Here is an 18,150-nt window from a genome sequence, read left to right as displayed (position 1 = left end):
GCAAATGAGGTCAAGGTCAGATGACATCTGACAGTTGGACATGTACACCTTACAGTCCTTCCATTCACCAAATATACTAGACCTATCGCTTATAGTATCTTAGATATGGACTTGACCACCAAAATTTAAACTGATCCATGAAATGAGGTCGATGTCAAGAGAAAACTGTCTGACGGTCATGACGACCCTGCAAGGTACGCACATACCAAATATAGTTATCCTATTACCTATAATAAGAGAGAATTCAACATTACAAAAAATCTTCTTTTTTTTCAAGTAGTCACTGAACAATGAAAATGAGGTCAAGGACATTGGACATGTGACTGACGGACACTTCGTAACATACAGCATCTATATAGAAAGTATGAAGCATCCAGGTCTTTCACCTTCTACAATATAAAGCTTTTAAGAAGTGAGCTAATGCTGCCGCCGGATCACTATCCCTATGTCGAGATTTCTGTGACAAAAGTCGCAGGCTTGACAAAAAAGTATGGAAAATTGACAGATGGACAGACAGACAGAGTGCAAACATTAAGTCTCCACCGTACTGCTTTCTACAATGAGCAAAGCCCACACCGCATAGTCAGCTATTATAGGCCACGATATGACAATTTACAACAATTTAAAACAATTCAAACGAGAAAACAAATATGTAACACATTAGCAAACGACAACCACTGAATTACAGGCTCCTGACTTGGGACAGGCACATACATAAATAATGTGGCGGGGTTATAGGGACCCCCCTAACCTGGAACAGTGGTATAACAGTCCAACATAAGAATTGATCCAGTGGTTTCAGAGAAGATTTTGTGAAAGATTACAAAAAAAATATGTTAAAAATAACTATAAAGAACTCCTTAACAGGTCAATTGACAGTTTTAGTCATGTGGACCTATTTAAGGATCTTACTTTGCTCAATTTTTTTTGCTGTTTGCAGTTTATCTGCATCTATATTAATATAAAGATAAAAACCAAAAACTGCAAAAAATTCTTAAAATTACTTTTTTTCTAAATTGTTGTCTGATTTATCTGGAAATTGAAGAACAAATATACAAATGTATTCCTGATGAACATTTTTACCCATGTCAGATATACTCTGAATGCTTAAATTTCGGAGATATTATCCAAAAATTTCATTGTACTCCTACGTTCTATTTAAACAATGTTCTGTTTAATGTGTCATTGCTTTTATTATAATTTGACTAATTGATATAGTCTGTTTGTCCATCTGTCGGTCTGACAGTCTGTCCAGCTTCAGGTTAAAGTGTTTGGTTAAAAATTTTGTACAAGGTTAGCCAGTTGAGATAAAAATGTTAGCTTTTTATACCTTATATGGGATTTGCATATTGTTAAAGACTGTAATGTAATTTCAACGACAAGGCTGTCAGAGTGACAGCAAACCGGATTTTTCTGCAGAGGTGCAACCCTGAACAGTTGAGCTAGTCTTGACAATACGTTTAAAATTTAAACAACTCTGAATTTGGGTTGTGATTGAATATTTGACACAGCATAGGTTTGTGACACAAAATGAATGTGGTCAAAGAACTGAAATTGGACATTTACCTATTATGGTCCAATATCCAAAATCTAAGTACGTTGTTATCATCAGCATATCAAAGAAACCCAAGAAATCAATTTTTGGATGAAATCAAACAAAAGTTTAATTTAGGACCCTTTGGATCCCAACTGTTCCCAAAATTCGAAATCTGAATATACATTGTATGTTTATTAATATACAATATAAGTTCTTTAAGGAGCTTACTTAAAAATATATATATATATAGCATTCCAAAAAATAGTGTTTTTTTTACAGAATAACAAACCAACCTACCACAAAAATTTACAAACAATTAACCAAAGAAAAGAAAAAAATAACACAAAAATTTAATTTATCATTAATACAATGTCTTTTATAAATCTATAAAACTTATCTGTAATTATCTTCAAAATGTCTAAAACATAACAGTTACCCTTCCAGAGCACCTGAGATCATCCCTAGTTTTTGGTAGGGTTCGTGTTACTTATTCTTTAGTTGTCTATGTTGTGTCATGTGTACTATTGTTTGTCTTTTTCATTTTTAGCCGTGGCGTTGTCAGTTTATTTTTGATTTATGAATTTGACTATCCCTCTGGTATCTTTCTTCCCTCTTAATTTCTTACTATATTTATACAGTCCTATATAGATTATAATCACCAGCATTTCAGAAACAGAAAATTTAGAAATAAATCTGTTACTCCAATAGTGTGATAAGCCATTTACTGAAATGCTTCACCAAGGGCAGCCTGATACGACCGCAGCGTTTGAAACCTGAAAAGTTGGGGCAAATATGGTCAAAATTCAAGCTTGATTCTGTCTGAATTAGGATTGTGATCAAATTTCTGACACAAAATAAATGTGATTTAAGATCTTACAAATCTATTGTGCAACTGAAGGTTTAATTTTTCTTCTTGAAACTTTTTTTTTCAATAATTGGAAAAAAAATCCCCCTTACTTCTTGAATCCCTTCTTGGAGCAATTACCCCCAAATGCAATCCCAACCTTTCCTTTGTAGTATGGAACCTTGTTTTACTATTTTAGAGAGATCCATACACTCACACACAACTTATTGTCTGGAAACTACAAAAATGCATGTTTTTTGTCCCTTTTTTCCTAAACTGTTGGCACAATAACCCCCCAAAATGAATCTCAACCTTCTTCTTGTAGTATTAAAAAAATTGGTACAATTTCAGAGTAATCATAAAATTGAGAAAGGAAATGGTGAATACGTCAAAGCGACAACCATATACTTATACACAAGTTATTATCCTGAAACTAGAAAGTGCTTTTTTTGGGCCCCTTATTCCAAAACGATTGGGACCATCATCCCCAAAATCATCCCAACCTTCCTTTTGTGGTAATAAACCTTCTTAAAAAATTCATAGAGATCCATTCACTTAAACTCAAATAATTGTTCGAAAACTAAATGTGTCTTCCTATGACGACGCAGACGATGACATCATACCATTATACGATCCCAAAAAATATTTTGCAGTCGTATAAACACACTTAGTGTAATCAAACTTTTTATACCAGTATATAATTAACAATTTCTGTTCATAGAGAAATAACTGAAGCACATTAGAAGTACAAGTACCACTTTTGGATATTAAAAAGGATGTTAACTCAACAAGAAGATATCTGAAATCATGAAAATTGCAATTGGCCTTCATTTAGTCACAGGAAACATTTGAAAATATTTCTTCCAAGGCTTTTCATGTAATTGAACACACATGCCCGCCAGCCGTATATCCCTAAATCAATAAAAGAACCTTAGTGAGCACGCTCACATACCCCACGTCCCCACATTGTCATTGGAGAAATTAAATAAGTGTAAGGAAAAAAATTGTATAAGAAAAAATATTGAATAATAATTTCCTGTCAATATGCACATCTTCATGCATAGTATGTCCTTATTATCTACAAAATTTCATGAAATTCTGTTGTGTGGTTTCAGAGGAGTTGAGATGACAAACTGTTGCAGAAGTACATTGAAGCAAATAAGTTCAAAGGGGCATAACTCCTAGAAAAAAAAAGAATAAAAATGTCTTGTCGATATGCACATCTACATAGTATGTCCTTATTATCTGAAAAGGTTTCATGAAATTCTGTTGAGTAGTTTCAGAGGAGTTGCGATGACAAACTGTTGCAGTAATTCACTAAAGTAAATAAGTTCAAAGGGGCGTAACTCCTAGAAAAAAAAATGAATCGCAATTTTCCTTCAATATGCACAACTACATAGTATGTCCTTATTAACTGAAAAGGTTTCGTGAAATTCTGTTGTGTGGTTTGAGAGGAGTTGCGATGACAAACTGTTGCAGTAGTACATTAAAGTAAATAAGTTCAAAGGGGCGTATAACTCCTGGAAAAAAAATTGAATCGCAATTTCCCGTTGATATGCACATATACATAGTATGTCCTTATTAGCTGAAAAGGTTTCGTGAAATTCTGTTGTGTGGTTTGAGAGGAGTTGCGATGACAAACTGTTGCAGTAGTACACTAAAGTAAATAAGTTCAAAGGGGCGTAACTCCTAGAAAAAAAATTGAATCACAATTTCCCGTCGATATGCACAACTACATAGTATGTCCTTATTAACTGAAAAGGTTTCGTGAAATTCTGTTGTGTGGTTTGAGAGGAGTTGCGATGACAAACTGTTGCAGTAGTACATTAAAGTAAATAAGTTCAAAGGGGCGTATAACTCCTGGAAAAAAAATTGAATCGCAATTTCCCGTTGATATGCACAACTACATAGTATGTCCTTATTAACTAAAAAGGTTTCGTTAAATTCTGTTGTGTGGTTTGAGAGGAGTTGCGATGACAAACTGTTGCAGTAGTACATTAAAGTAAATAAGTTCAAAGGGGCGTATAACTCCTGGAAAAAAAATTGAATCGCAATTTCCCGTTGATATGCACATATACATAGTATGTCCTTATTATCTGAAAAGGTTTCGTGAAATTCTGTTGAGCGGTTTGAGAGGAGTTGCGATGACAAGAAACAGGACTGACGGACGGACGGACTTGGTTAGTAGATTCTGTACAGCAATAAGCATTTTATCATCAATACCATTTCGTAACAATTTTTGCCATAGTTAACTATGGCAAGTTACCAAATGATATTGATGGTAAAATGATTATTGCTGTACAGAATCTGTATGAAAATGCAAAATCATGTATAAGAGAAGGTAATAATTTCTCTGAATATTTTGCTCAAAATGTAGGAGTCAGACCAGGAGAAAACCTCTCTCATTTAATATTTTCATTTTTTCTTAATGATCTGACATAGTTCTTATCAGATGCCTATGATGGTCTTAATGATGTGTGTACTATTTCTCACTTGCTGTTTGATAATGATGATATTGAAGGTTAAATTGTATTTGTTACTATACTAGTCAACACAAGAAACGATACAAGACTTTTTTCAAATTAAAGATGAAGTTTCTCGTTTATAGGACCAATATTGAAGGTAGTGATATTAAATGACCAGGAAAATATAAATCCGTTTTAAAAAAAAGATTTTTTGGGGCTTTCGTGACGTCATTTTGTGAAATTCAAGTTTTTTGACAAAATTTACATAAAACAACAATTTTAAAAACAGAAGTTCTAACTAATGATGTCAACCTTTCAATGACAATAAAGACAATGTTTGACATTAATTCTTTTTTAAAAATCGTACAGTTTCTTTGTTATTTTGTAAAGCAAAGTTCTGCCCAACAAGAAATCGTTAAAATGTAAACATTATCAATTGATTTACCATTGACTGTATGTGTAAAGTGAAATTAAAAAGAACGTTAACAATCTTAAAACTAACCCGAAAGGTTCTAAAGTTACAGTGTGTTGTTTTCATATCTAAAACATTGATTTGAGACGAAAACAATTTATTTTTTTGCATTTTTGAGATTTCATAAACACATTTTTTACCCATTTTTTTTCAATTCAACCAATTATATATAATTAGTTACAACATGAACATATTAACTTGATTAGCGTTATGAATATTTTTTTAACGAATTTGATAATTCTATTTGGTACTTAGAAAATTGTGTGACGATTTTGTATCAAACTTTCCACAAAAATAATTTGCACCCTATGATCGTTTACATGGAATTAAGGTACTCTCCGAAAGGTTTTGATTTTCATTATCACAATTGCATACATTGCAAATGAAAGCCTTTGGAAATAGTGTAACTCATTTTGTTAAAATTTTAATACTCTTTGATAAATTTTATTCTAAAGTCGTGTATCGTTTCTTTTGTTGACTAGTATATATGCTGATGATACTGTTATTTTTGCAGAATCTGGCAGCTGAATTGCAATGATGTATACTATTAATAAATTTAGATGTGGAAGTCACAAGTTGCCAATTGAAGCTGGTAGTGTTTGTTCTATTGATGGATCTGGGAAAAAAATGTGATCTAAGTGATAAAGAACAACTAGATTATGATACATATTTAATTGTAACTTTTTAATGGAGTTCGTGTTGTTTCTTATTTATTATTTGTAACTGTTTATGTATAAAATGCCACGGTCTCTTAATTTCATGAGTCTTTAGGATAAAAAAGATCTTTACAAGTCATTTTTATATCAAATGTATTATCACACCTTTTTATGCTCGATTTGAGATCTAAATTTTATTGTTAAAAAAGGCTAGCTGTTGTCAAATAAATTTTGTGAGCAGTTTTAATACCGAGGGTGTGTCTTATTTTGTGATTTTTCATTGGTTTGGAGTTTTTAGACCCTTCATTGTTGACCAGTGGAAAACTCCCCCCCGAAGTGTTTCAAATAGCACTTTGTCTCCAAACGAACAAGATGGACACATGCAGTTTACAGAAGCAAAAGACCACACATACTCAAGGTAGATATTAACCCCTTGGTATTTTCCCAGATTATTTTCATTATTAAAAATATGGATCAAAACACGACTTTTGAAATCTTTTTCGAAAAATTAAGATATGATATAGAAGACTATCTGATGAAATTTAATAAGTTGGCTCGTGTTCATTGATCGTCCTGAATATGCATGAAATATTTGCCACTGGACACCAAGTAACCAACAATCAATCGTGTTCATTGACATCGGAATAAATAACAAAAAATAAACTAGAGCATGCACTGGTTACTACAAAACAAGTACCTGAGTCGATGCTGTAGCAAGTATCGTGATGTTTGAAAAGGTTGCACCAACTGAAAATGCAGATGGCATATTTTTGCTCACTGACTATCGATAGCAAAGATTTGAAAATATTTATTTTACTTTTTCGTATTTTACTGATACATGGAATTATATTTCTCAAGTTTACAGTTTTCAAGTTTATAGTAGATGCAGTCTATTTGTATTTTTTAAAGATGATAAAGCCATAATTCAAAAAGTAGAAGACTTGATTCTCCATTATATTGTCCTTGATCCTCGATTTACTTACAGCCGTTTTGGTGGTAATAAATATTATGTACATGGTTTAATCTCAATTGTTTTAACACTTTTTTCACGTTTTTGTTATTGATCTGAGTAAAGTTCAGTTACATAATTTATTTGCAGTATGTCCTTTATAGGTTAGACAATACTTGGTCATGTTTTATGAAGATTTAAGCCCAAGGCGAAGCCGAGGGCTTAAATCTTCATAAAACATGACCTAGTATTGTCTGACCAATTTAGAACATATTCACACTTTTGAGTGACCTTACAAAATTAGCCTTTCCCATTGTAATATTCAAACCTTGAAAAGAGTTCACATTCTTTAATGAACCAAACGTAAAACATAGGTAATCATTTCAATGGATGGAATGAAATAGCACTGACATAGTTTGTGAGGACCGAATGGATACATTGTTTTTCTTCTGCTTCAGGTAAAATTTAATAGTAATATATCTTGAGAATTTTTTATTTTAAAAAAGCAACAAAATGTTATATATATCCCCTTTTTGAAATTTGATTTTTTTTTATAAATATATATGTATAAGCATTTAAATTCAGACCATTCAACGTTAAATGCTTACTTTTTTTATTGATAACTTTATATGTATTGTGTTTCTCCATAAACAAAAATCCTTTGCTTTATATATCATCAGTCTGAAATTGTTTTCTTGAAAGAAAAAAAATCCCTCAAATGCCCGGTTTATAACAAATAAATATCATTTTACCTATATCCTTACTCCCATTGTTTTTGTTTACTCTATATTATGTTGACCATTAGAAAATTTATGAAAATTTGCAAAATTCAAAATAATTTGTTTTAATGTTTGCTCTTTCATCTTTAATCAGTAGGCTGTTTTCATTGGGAAAATGCCTCAGGTGCTTGTACACTTCATTAGTGCAGTTATTAAGAGTTCACTTTCATAATTAACTGACAATGAAAAGTCATTCATGTATAGCATTTTATAGTGCATGGAAAACCATGTACTATGAAAATTAGAGGGCAAAAAACTGACTTTTCATTGGACGAGAAGGGGTGAGTATGTTCTAATTGTCAGTAGATATTTTTCTGCACAGCCAGTTACTAAAGTGTGAAATGAGTAGATTGTTGTGTTACACCTATATGGTCATGTGATCAAAAGGTTAGAATTTGAACCGTAATATGGTCGTGTGATCAAAAGGTTAGAATTAGAAGCCAAATCAGTTTAAATTGATTTTTACTTGGACAAAGACCTAGGTATTTTTATGCCCCACCTACGATGGTCCACTGAACATAGAAAACGAAAGTGCAAAGTTCAGGTTAAAGTTTTTGGTCAAGGTAGTTTTTGATGAAGTGAAACTGAGTCACATCTACTTGAAACTTAGTACACATGTTCCCTATGATATGATCTTTCTAATTTTAATGCCAAATTATAGTTTTGATCCCAATTTCATGGTCCACTGAACATAGAAAATGAAAGTGCAAAGTTCAGGTTAAAGTTTTTGGTCAAGGTAGTTTTTGATGAAGTTAAAGTCACATCTACTTGAAACTTAGTACACATGTTCCCTATGATATGATCTTATTAATTTTAATTTCAAATTAAAGTTTTGACCCCAATTACATGGTCCACTGAACATGGAAAATTATAGTGTGAGTGGGGCATCCGTGTACTATATATGGACACATTCTTGTTTCATTAGAATATTAGGGGACATGAATTATGTTTGAAAGAATTTTAAGGCAATTAATTGATTCAATGTGATCTGTGTTGGATTTTAGATTTTAAAAGTTCCAGAAAATTACTTTTGGAGAATTGAATGATTTCACTAATTTTTCATGTTGCATGTGAAATTACAATATGATGACTTTACCCCATTTCTTTAAGTTTATTGATTTATTAGAGTTGTTATGTTTTCAAGCTTTTACTTAAGAATTGAATGCTTCTTTTTGTAAATTTATTGGGGTGTAAAAGCCTTGACCGAAGTACATTTTGTATGAAGCGCGGAAGCGCTTCATTCTAAAAATGTACGCACGGTCAACGCTTTTACAACCCTATAAAGTTACAAAAAGAAACATTCAATACTTATAATTACATTTTTTAGCTAGGATTATAAAAACACGATTTTCATAAAGTTTAATTTTTAAATTCACCTGTGCACTTTATTGTGGGACCTCGTGTCATCATGAATGAAATGTTATTGTCTCATGCAATTGCTTACGGAATAACATGTGATGTGCAATTAGCCAATCACAATAACGTATTATAATGAAACATACATCTAATGTAATTATTCTTGTATAAACATCATCGAACTGTAACTATAAGTTCTGTAACCATGGTAAAATTCATGATTGATTGTGGGTGCATAACCCCCTGTGGCAAATATATCATGCATTTCAAGTTGAAAGATCCATGTAACTTGACCAGGTATTGCTTCCAAATAGTATCTACCTACAACAACAGGAATAGGGGACACATTCATGTATATGTCTAGGAGACTGACAGTGTACCAACTGAATTTGTTGGCAATACCTTCTGAATACATTTTTTATATAAAAGTTAATTACATTTGGTTTTTCAGAGAAAATACAAGACTATTATCCACAAAATGTAACAGTCTTATTTTGATGAATTGTTGAACCAGAGAAATGTGAAGACTTACAGACACCTAGACTGTATAGTCAACATAACAATGATTAGAGAATCAGACTACAGTGAACATTACAATGATTAGAAAATCAGACTAGAGTCAACATTACAATGATTAGAGAATCAGACTATAGTCAACATTACAATGATTAGAAAATCAGCCAGCTGCATTTCATCAATCAGTTTATGATGAAGCTTTACAGCATTGGAAATGATTACTCGGGTATGTATTGGTTAAAATTTTGAGGTTTGTTTTATAGGATAAAAGTGGTGTTTAATTTTATCTTTCTTGAAATAAATATATTAGAAATGAGGTGAAATATGGCATTGATTAAAGGAGATGTACCAAGGAAAACATGTGACTGAATAAACATTTTATTAAAAAAGGATGAACAATACAGTTTTGAGTTTCAATCCTTTCATATATTAAAATAAAATGATATTTTGTAGGGACCAAACAACTGAGCAGAAAGAAGAACCGTATGACCTTGAAGAGTAAGCAATGTATTAAGTATATTTGGGGTTACCAAAGAGTATGGTAAGAACCTCATCTTAAATTATACTTGGTGAGTATTCTTATTGTTGGTTAAATATTAAGCATCATTATGGAAAATATGGGATCAAGGGTATACACCAACAAGACAGTGACCAAAGGAAAATAAATAACCAAAACCATCTAGAGGTTTCAACTATAGTCTGATGTTTATACAATACGTGAACTTGTAAATCATCCAAAGTCTAAAATATTTGTGAATAAAATGAACAGACTGACAAATAACTTACATACACACAAATATCTGACCTAAGCACATGAGCATGTTGCAGGGTGAAATTTTTTTTTTAAATAAAGCTTGAGCCTGTTTTGTGCAATGCCTAACCATTTAACGACAAAATTTCATACAGAAAACTTTTCAAATTGAGGGGTTTCAAATTTTAAATAAGCCAATTTATGGTTTAAAAAAATAATGGAAATCTTGACTCCCCAACAAGAGAAAAATGTCACTCTTATCATTGAGGAAAATGGCCACTACCTGAATGGTCTTTAGAATTAATTCAGTTGCTCTGGTCATCTTCAAAATTTAACAATGTAAGTAAATATGGAGTTGTTTGATCAATGGGAGATAACTCTGACCACATGGAATAATTCTGAAAACTTAAAGAGGGGTCCTGATCCCGAAATCCCGGGCTTAAAACACAAAATCCTGAGCTCCCGAAATTTAAATAAATTTAGATCCTGACATCAAGAAATTTAAAAAAAAACAACTTTATCCTGAAGGGGTCAATCCCTAAATCCTGTGCTTTAAAATACCAGATTCCTGAGTCCCAATATAGGTCCTATCCCCCTCACATATATAATTGATAACTAAGATAAAAGAAATACAGAAATTGTTTTGCCTTTTGCCATGCTTACAAACAACAAAAGATTTTCTTCATTTTTCAAAATAAATTCCAAGACTAAGATGTAGGATGCCATTCTTCTAACAAAATACCACAGCATGGAGACCCTAATCAGCACACTAAAATGTCCAAACGTGTGTCCTACATCTTGAAATAAATATAATTTTATAAATGTTCAAGTATCTTCAAAAACATTTTTTACTCATTTCTACTCTGTTGAGACAATTTCACTAGCACTGCACTTTGACTTTGACTAAGACAAACACAATGTTGATTGAAGTTGAATGGTACTAGTGACAACTTTGTTGGAGACATGGAAAGCATTTCGTCATTGTTAGTAGTTTTATGGGCTTTCACCTCTTGAGTCACAAAGAACCTTATGTACGTTAGTTCCATTGAAATGTTATATGCATTGTCAATGCTAAACATTTGATTGACTTTGACTGATTTTTTTTTTAGTTTCGTCAGAGTGTAAATGAGTTTGAACAAAAGGCAATATAACCTTTTTTTAGTGATAAGAAGATTTGACTTTCATTTTTGATAAAGTTTTCACCAAATTTATTGTTGATAGCAAGGCTTATGGTTTGCACAATAGAATATGCCTTTTACACAATGAGCTCAGTGGTGAATCCAGGGGTGGGGGGTCTGGAATTTGGAACCCCCCTTTTTTTTGGCCCATCAATGCATTTGAATGGGAGCATATAGTTGGACCCCCCCTTTTAATCTGGATTGGGAACCCCCCTTTTTTGGGGCCTATCAATGCATTTGAATGGGAGCATATAGTTTGACTCCCCCACCCCTCCCCCCCTTTACTCTGGGTTGGGAACCCCCTTTTTAAAATGGCTGGATCCTCCCCTGGAGCTTGTCACTTTCACTCAAAAAACATTAAAGAAACCATCAAATTCCTAAGCTTAGGTAGGAGCTTCAAATTGTTATAAAAATTACTTAATTATCATTACCTTGTGTATTTTAGCCACCTTCTGCTTAAAAAAAAATACATTTAGATAATTTATCACTTAAAGAGGCATTTGCAATGATTTAGATAAACAATAACAGCACTTTGTTTTTTTTATAAATATTAATAAAAGTGGAATAATGAAGAAATGACTTGTAATTATTAACAGTCATTTTTATAGTTAAATTGGTAAAAATGATCTGAAAAGCATTGCTGATTTCATATTTTTTTCGAAAACCACAATTCAACCTCATTTTGGTCTGTATGCATACAACATTTAATAAGAACCATTGTAGTAGATGGTTGCTCAGCTTGGTCAGATAATAAAAAGAACAGAATGTCAAAATAAAACGGTTTTGCCAACAAAAAATATTATTTCAGTGGTAAAACTCAAATGTTTTTGCTTCAATTTTTTACTCACTTGAGTGTAATTATTTGCAAAGTACAAATCTTATACAAAAGAATTATGTCTGAGACAACAACCCAACCAAAGAGCAAAAAACAGCCGAATCAACTAATGACTCTTCAACTCAGCAAGAAAATCCAGCATCTGGAGGCAGGCTTCAGCTGACCCCTACACAAAAATGTTCACTAGGTCAGTGAAAGTGGATGTCATACTAAACTCAAACATATATTAAAATGAACTGAAATTAAAAAACCTACGAGACTAACAAGGTCCAGAGGCTTCTAACAAGGGACAGGTGCAAAAATGCAGTGGGTTAAACATGTTTTGAGAGATCTCAACCCACACTTATACCTCTATGAGCCAATGTAGAAAAAACAAACACAGCAATTTGCACCGTAAAACTCATTAAAAAGAAGTCTGTGTCCAACTTCAGAAAAGGTAACAAAAGAAACAGACTAATAATTTGTGTATTTTTACAACATTTACAAAGCTAAATTTTGTGGGAAAATAAAGTAAAAGTTAAATTAAAAAAGAAATATTTAATTTTGAAATTTACTTGAAAGGAAAGAAAATAAAGTTTAATTGATTTTATTCTTATATGTGTAATGTTGTATATGTATTTATATTTCATTTCAGAGTTCAACAACAGATTATTAATTCTATAATTTTGATTTTTGCAGATTGCAGCAGTGGGATGTTACAGTCATAGACGTTGGATAGACTCCGTTGTACTAGGCCAGGGAGGGTAGCGCAGAGTTTCCGCAGCACTATACAATAGTAGCAAGATCACTCTACCATGAGCTTGTTAAAGGGCCCGTTTGATGAAAGTGACACCAACATTCTCCACAACACTACAGATTTGTTTTTGCAGATGCAGCCGAGAGGATGTTTCAGTCATGGACTCATTTGATGGAAGTGGCACCAACATTCTCAAACACTAATAATTTACAAATTTGTTTTTGTTGTAGATGCAACCTCAGTCATACACCCTAGAGTTTGGCTATGTTGTGACAGAAGAAGAGTGGCATATAGACTTCTGTATGTCCATTTTTATGGAAGTGACAAATTACTAATCTTTCTTCTTATATCCATTTCAGAGTTCTTACAAAGATGCATAGGTATAAAATATTTATTATTTTTTGTCTTTTGGTGTATTTTTGTCAATGAGTTAAAACCCAAAGAACAGTACATCGATCAGAAGTAATAAGTTTGACTAGTGTAATTTGAGAGAGAACACTCTGGAACACAAAAAATATCCTACCTCATAAAAATTTAACACGACATCTTATTTTCACCTTTTTTCATTGAAGCAGCACACAGTGTAGTCAAGAATGTATGCATGTCCTTGAACTTCTAGAAATACAATACCTCTAATAGTTAAAACAGTCTGGTATAATGGTCAACAAGAGCTACATAAAAAAAGGAAGATACCAAAGTTAAATTAAAAAAATATGTATTTAATTTTTGAAATTTACCTCAAAGAAAATAAAATAAAGTTTAATTGATTTTTTTCTTATATGTGTAATGTTGTATATGTATTTTTATTTCATTTCAGAGTTCAACAACAGATTATTAATTCTATTATTTTGTTTTTCACAGATTGCAGCAGTGGGATGTTACAGTCATAGACGTTGGATAGACTCCGTTGTACTAGGCCAGGGAGGGTAGCGCAGAGTTTCCGCAGCACTATACAATAGTAACAAGATCACTCTACCATGAGCTTGTTAAAGGGCCCGTTTGATGAAAGTGACACCAACATTCTCCACAACACTACAGATTTGTTTTTGCAGATGCAGCCGAGAGGATGTTTCAGTCATGGACTCATTTGATGGAAGTGGCACCAACATTCTCAAACACTAATAATTTACAAATTTGTTTTTGTTGTAGATGCAACCTCAGTCATACACCCTAGAGTTTGGCTATGTTGTGACAGAAGAAGAGTGGCATATAGACTTCTGTATGTCCATTTTTATGGAAGTGACAAATTACTAATCTTTCTTCTTATATCCATTTCAGAGTTCTTACAAAGATGCATAGGTATAAAATATTTATTATTTTTTGTCTTTTGGTGTATTTTTGTCAATGAGTTAAAACCCAAAGAACAGTACATCGATCAGAAGTAATAAGTTTGACTAGTGTAATTTGAGAGAGAACACTCTGGAACACAAAAAATATCCTACCTCATAAAAATTTAACACGACATCTTATTTTCACCTTTTTTCATTGAAGCAGCACACAGTGTAGTCAAGAATGTATGCATGTCCTTGAACTTCTAGAAATACAATACCTCTAATAGTTAAAACAGTCTGGTATAATGGTCAACAAGAGCTACATAAAAAAAGGAAGATACCAAAGTTAAATTAAAAAAATATGTATTTAATTTTTGAAATTTACCTCAAAGAAAATAAAATAAAGTTTAATTGATTTTTTTCTTATATGTGTAATGTTGTATATGTATTTTTATTTCATTTCAGAGTTCAACAACAGATTATTAATTCTATTATTTTGTTTTTCACAGATTGCAGCAGTGGGATGTTACAGTCATAGACGTTGGATAGACTCCGTTGTACTAGGCCAGGGAGGGTAGCGCAGAGTTTCCGCAGCACTATACAATAGTAACAAGATCACTCTACCATGAGCTTGTTAAAGGGCCCGTTTGATGAAAGTGACACCAACATTCTCCACAACACTACAGATTTGTTTTTGCAGATGCAGCCGAGAGGATGTTTCAGTCATGGACTCATTTGATGGAAGTGGCACCAACATTCTCAAACACTAATAATTTACAAATTTGTTTTTGTTGTAGATGCAACCTCAGTCATACACCCTAGAGTTTGGCTATGTTGTGACAGAAGAAGAGTGGCATATAGACTTCTGTATGTCCATTTTTATGGAAGTGACAAATTACTAATCTTTCTTCTTATATCCATTTCAGAGTTCTTACAAAGATGCATAGGTATAAAATATTTATTATTTTTTGTCTTTTGGTGTATTTTTGTCAATGAGTTAAAACCCAAAGAACAGTACATCGATCAGAAGTAATAAGTTTGACTAGTGTAATTTGAGAGAGAACACTCTGGAACACAAAAAATATCCTACCTCATAAAAATTTAACACGACATCTTATTTTCACCTTTTTTCATTGAAGCAGCACACAGTGTAGTCAAGAATGTATGCATGTCCTTGAACTTCTAGAAATACAATACCTCTAATAGTTAAAACAGTCTGGTATAATGGTCAACAAGAGCTACATAAAAAAAGGAAGATACCAAAGTTAAATTAAAAAAATATGTATTTAATTTTTGAAATTTACCTCAAAGAAAATAAAATAAAGTTTAATTGATTTTTTTCTTATATGTGTAATGTTGTATATGTATTTTTATTTCATTTCAGAGTTCAACAACAGATTATTAATTCTATTATTTTGTTTTTCACAGATTGCAGCAGTGGGATGTTACAGTCATAGACGTTGGATAGACTCCGTTGTACTAGGCCAGGGAGGGTAGCGCAGAGTTTCCGCAGCACTATACAATAGTAACAAGATCACTCTACCATGAGCTTGTTAAAGGGCCCGTTTGATGAAAGTGACAACAACGTTCTCCACGACACTACAGATTTGTTTTTGCAGATGCAGCCGAGAGGATGTTTCAGTCATGGACTCATTTGATGGAAGTGACACCAACATTCTCAAACACTAATAATTTACAAATTTGTTTTTGTTGTAGATGCAACCTCAGTCATACACCCTAGAGTTTGGCTATGTTGTGACAGAAGAAGAGTGGCATGTAGATTTCTTTTATGGAAGTGCAAATAACTAATCTTTCTTCTTCATATCTATTTCAGAGTTCTTACGAAGATGTATAGGTATGCAGTATTTATTATTTTTGTCTCTGTGTATTTTTGTCAATGAGGTAAAACCACAGAACAAATCAATCAGAAGTATTAACTGGTGTAATTTGAGAACACCCTGGAACACGAGAAATATCCTACCTCACAAAATTTAACATGAGACATCTTGTTTTCACCATTTTTCAAGGAAGCAGCACACACAGTGTAATCATGAAGGTATCCATGTCCTGGAACATCTGGGAATAGCATATCTCTAATAGTATTTTTACTACTATCCTCAAAATTCAAACAAAACAGTCAGATATTTTGATCAACAAGAGGTACAATCTCAAACCATGTGGTGAAAAAAGACAACACATAACCAAAAAAAGTGACGGAAAATTGTCTACACTGACAACAAAATATTATACAGCAACAACCCATTCAAAGACCTGAGAGATTCTCAAGCACCAATTCAACCAAAGACCAGGGATGATCTCCAGCACTGAGCACCAACCAAAACAAAGAACAGACATGAACTAGGGCAAAAAGCACCAACCCAACCAAAGACCTAAGAGGTTTTCAGGCACCATGCAACCAACTAAACTAAATAGCCAGGGATGATCTCAGACACCATGCACCAACCTTTCCAAAGATCAGGGATGCTTTCAGGCACAACAACCTTACCAAAGACCAGGAATGATCTGACACCAAGCACCAACCAAAACAAAAAAAAGGGTGATCTCAGACACCACAGAATGTTAGCAAGTATTTGATATGTTAACTTATCTACTACTTGTGTAAGTAAAATGGGTTTTTTTCATTCTGTGCTGCATTTATTCTATCAAAAATTGTCAAAATGCAACATGAAATTTTTATGTGTTTTTCATCTCTTTCTTCAAAATGTTTTACATATTGAAATTTTTTGAAAATTCCATTGGACTATTAAAAATAATTAGTAAATAATTTCTTGAATAATTTTTTTTTTATTGGAAATGTTAATTTACTTTAATCAACGAATATGAAAATAAATGTTCAAACCTTTTTCATGCATAACCAAATTAATAAATGTGTTAAATAAAAGATTACAAATAAAAAATTTCTATATTTTTTTTTTAGAAAATTAAGATATGCTTCTAAGAGTTTTTACAATTGAACTGTTCCAGAATATAATAATGTATTGTTTTTTACAGAAAATATAAGGTAAAATGACAAATTATGATTCGGGTTTACATGAAAACACTGATATCTTGAATGACAGTAGCATAGGTGGATCCAGGGAGTAGTATGACTAGAGGGGGCCCCCTCATGAAAAGTTCTGGATTCTGCCACTGAGTAGCGAAATAAAAATTCACTAAATTAGAAGGGGAGGCAAGTTGTATAAAATAAGGGTAACAATACGATATGGTATTTCAACAAATGATGCAATTTTGCTCTAAATTTGTGAAGTAAAATTCAGGTACACTATGCCAAGATCAAATTCATGTATATTTTACCCTTGGGAAGTGGTAAAAAAATGCTTGAAAATTAAGAAATGTCTGCAAAGTATTTAGTAATTGGGGAAAATATGGTTTGGTTCAGATTAATTGAATAAGATTTTGAATTTCTGAAATTAGTAGATATTGTAATAAAAAAAAATATTTATGATTATCCCAAACATTCACCATCAACGATTCTGGAAGATTATGTCGAGCAATTTTTTTTTGTTGTAAAAGTTTTCATCCAATAATTTATAACTGTAGCCAAATAATAATTTGATTAATTAAAGCCATGGACACCTTCTCATAATTTAAAAATATTGAGATAAATATGCCGATATAAATACAAGTGGTACTTATTTGATTCTTGTCGGTGGATTCTGGAATAATTTTCATTTCATATTTAAAAATTACCAAAAAGTATTTTTTTTGAGAACATATTCAGCTTGAATACATAAATGACAGAGATTTTTATTAAGCATTTCATGTGAACAACCAAGTTAGAAAT

At 32.3% G+C, this 18,150-nt stretch overlaps 1 long non-coding RNA gene across 2 annotated transcripts; it reads left to right on the top strand.

Moving 5' to 3' along the window:
* Positions 1-6,294: 6,294 nt before the first annotated feature.
* Positions 6,295-16,342, top strand: LOC134695407 (uncharacterized). Of its 2 annotated transcripts, XR_010102755.1 has the most exons (7): positions 6,295-6,392; positions 9,510-9,800; positions 10,028-10,143; positions 13,017-13,454; positions 13,936-14,373; positions 14,855-15,292; positions 15,774-16,342. It is a non-coding gene; the product is annotated as an uncharacterized LOC134695407 (long non-coding RNA). The 2 variants fall into 2 exon arrangements; XR_010102754.1 differs by lacking the exon at positions 15,774-16,342 and having other exon boundaries at positions 14,855-15,762.
* The last annotated feature ends 1,808 nt before the right edge of the window (positions 16,343-18,150 follow it).

Source organism: Mytilus trossulus, chromosome 13 (assembly GCF_036588685.1).
Source record: "Mytilus trossulus isolate FHL-02 chromosome 13, PNRI_Mtr1.1.1.hap1, whole genome shotgun sequence".
NCBI lineage: Eukaryota > Metazoa > Mollusca > Bivalvia > Mytilida > Mytilidae > Mytilus > Mytilus trossulus.
Note: the sequence above shows the minus strand (reverse complement) of the source record. Positions and strands in the feature narration are given on the sequence as shown.